Source organism: Papaver somniferum, unplaced genomic scaffold (assembly GCF_003573695.1).
Source record: "Papaver somniferum cultivar HN1 unplaced genomic scaffold, ASM357369v1 unplaced-scaffold_79, whole genome shotgun sequence".
NCBI classification, from domain to species: domain Eukaryota; kingdom Viridiplantae; phylum Streptophyta; class Magnoliopsida; order Ranunculales; family Papaveraceae; genus Papaver; species Papaver somniferum.
In genome coordinates, this window is record NW_020650859.1 from 1,523,696 (window position 1) to 1,526,235 (window position 2,540).

Sequence of the window (2,540 nt, forward strand, 5' to 3'; positions counted from 1 at the left end):
GTAAAAACTATGGTCGTGGATAAGTCCCCGGGTCCAGATGGCTTTAATGTAAAATTCTTTTTCCATTAATGGTCTGTCATTAGTATTGACATTGTGCATATGGTTCAACATTTGTTTCGAATCAAACATATTCTCAAAGAAATAAACACTACTTTTGTTGCTCTAATTCGGAAGAAAGACAATCCTTCTAGTCCCTCCGACTTCAGACCGATTAGTATTTGTAACACAACTTTTAAAATTATTTCTAAACTTCTATCCAATAGATTAAGACCAATATTATCTAGAATTATTTCCCCTTTTCAGTCAGCCTTTGTGCTCAATATGAAGATAACTGATAATATCATAATGGCACAAGAGGTATTTCTTAGGATGCAAAAATGTAAATCCAAAGTAGGTTTAATGGGAATTAAGATCGATATGAGTAAATCTTTGATAGAGTCAGCTGGACCTATCTCTTAGAGGATATGAAAAAATAGGGTTTTTCCGATACTTGGTGCACTCTTATTCAGCAATGCATTAGCACTCCTGCCATTGCAATCTTGTGCAATGGATCCCCTGGAAATTTTTTCCACCCCTCGAAAAGAATTCGGCAAGGGGATCCACTCTCCCCTTACCTTTTCCTGATTTGTATGGAAGGTCTCACTAGGCTTTTAAGGAAAAACGAGTCTGAAGGTAAGATTAGAGGAATCAGTGTATCTAGGAATAGTATTCCTATTTCAAACTTGTTGTTTGCGGACGACTGCATCTTGTTTTCTAAGGCTACTCTAGTTGATGTCAAAAACATTCTAGAAGTAATCAACATCTTTAGCAATGCTTCGGGACAGATGATAAATTTTCAGAAGTCTGGAAAAAAACTTAGCCGAAAGTTCCCTAACAAGTTTGGTAAAATGATAATAAAAATCCTGAAAATCCAAAAAATAATGGGATTTTTAACGAACTACCACACTTACAAATCCCGATTCAAGAAAATGCCACCGTTTTTTTCAGAATTTATTTAATGCCACGACCGTTATCAATTCCGTCAAGGCCCACGTGATTGGTCAGCCCTTATTGACTTAATTAATTTTGCCCTAAATCAGAAGAGTTTTTGATGAGTAAATTACACAAATATCCTCTAAATTTCTACTACTGCGCACGTTTTTCCTCTTCCGTTTCCATCGAAGTGGCACAAACACAGACTAACTCATAACTTTCTTCTTCCTCTTCTCTTTCTCCGATCGAATAGAAAGAATTAAGTTGTACCAGAAATAGTGATGATGGTGGGTTGTTTAATGCAGTTAAAATTGGTGATTTAGAATGTATTGAGAGTCTTTTAAGAAGAAACCCAAGTTTGATACATCAACTTACTGTTTGTGATAAGCTTTCTTCTCTTCATATTGCTGCCGTTAATGGTCAGATCCAGGTAAAAGACACTAGTTGCAGTTTAACTTTTTGTGAAGTTGTCTGTGAGAGGATTTTTTTTTCCTGATTTTTTGTTAATGGGGTTTTTTTACAGATTGTTTCCATGATGTTGGGGAAATCAGTTAATGTTGATTTTGTTTCCAGATATACTGACTCGAAATAAACAAGTAAGGATCTCTGTTTTGGTGATGATGTGAGCAGTTCTGTTTTGGCCCTTTCGGGGTTTGTTTTGATTGGTGTAGACTCCATTAGAAACGGGGACTTATTGTTGATTGTGTATGATATTTGGTCAGATACTGCTGTTTGATTCGCTAAGTGGAAGAACTTGTTTACATTACGCTGCTTATTATGGTCATTCTGACTGCTTACAAGCCATTCTTTCGGCAGCACAGTCGACCCCAGTTGCAGATTCTTGGTATGCATTACTTTTGATTTTTAACCACTTTTAGAAATGCATTTGATTTTAGGAAAAATATTTCACTGATTTAGCTGATTTGGGGTTAAAATGAAAACAGGGGATTTGCAAGATTCGTAAATGTTAGAGATGGTAAAGGAGCAACTCCATTACATTTAACGGCTCGTCAAAAACGACCTGAATGTGTTTCGCATTTTATTGGACAGTGAATTCCATACTTAGTTGCAGTCAAGTATAAACATGGAGCATGTGCTGCATTGCTAAACCCTTCAGCAGCAGAGCCTCTTGTTTGGTCTTCCCCACTGAAATTCATAAGTGAGCTTAATAGACCCGAGTCAGACAATTTAAGGGTTGAACAGTCTTTTACCAAGACATAATTATTTTCACTTAGACACTAACGGCTGTTAGCTGTTTTTCTAAAAAAACGGGATGGAAAAAGTCAAGAGTATGGCATTTAATAAACTCTGAAAAAAACGGTGGCATTTTCAGAAACTGCATATTGGAAGTGTGGCACTCTATTAAAATCCCCAAAAATAATTAATATTTCAGACTCTTACTCGAGTACTCCCCTCTTCATTTCTGGTCCAAAAATACAGTGTTTTGACTTTATGGTTGCTAGGGTTAGAAGTAGATTGCAAAATTGGAGAGGGAGAACTCTATCTCAAGCGGCAAAAACTATAGTTGTCAAATCTATTCTTGAAACGCTCCCCATTTATCAAATGGG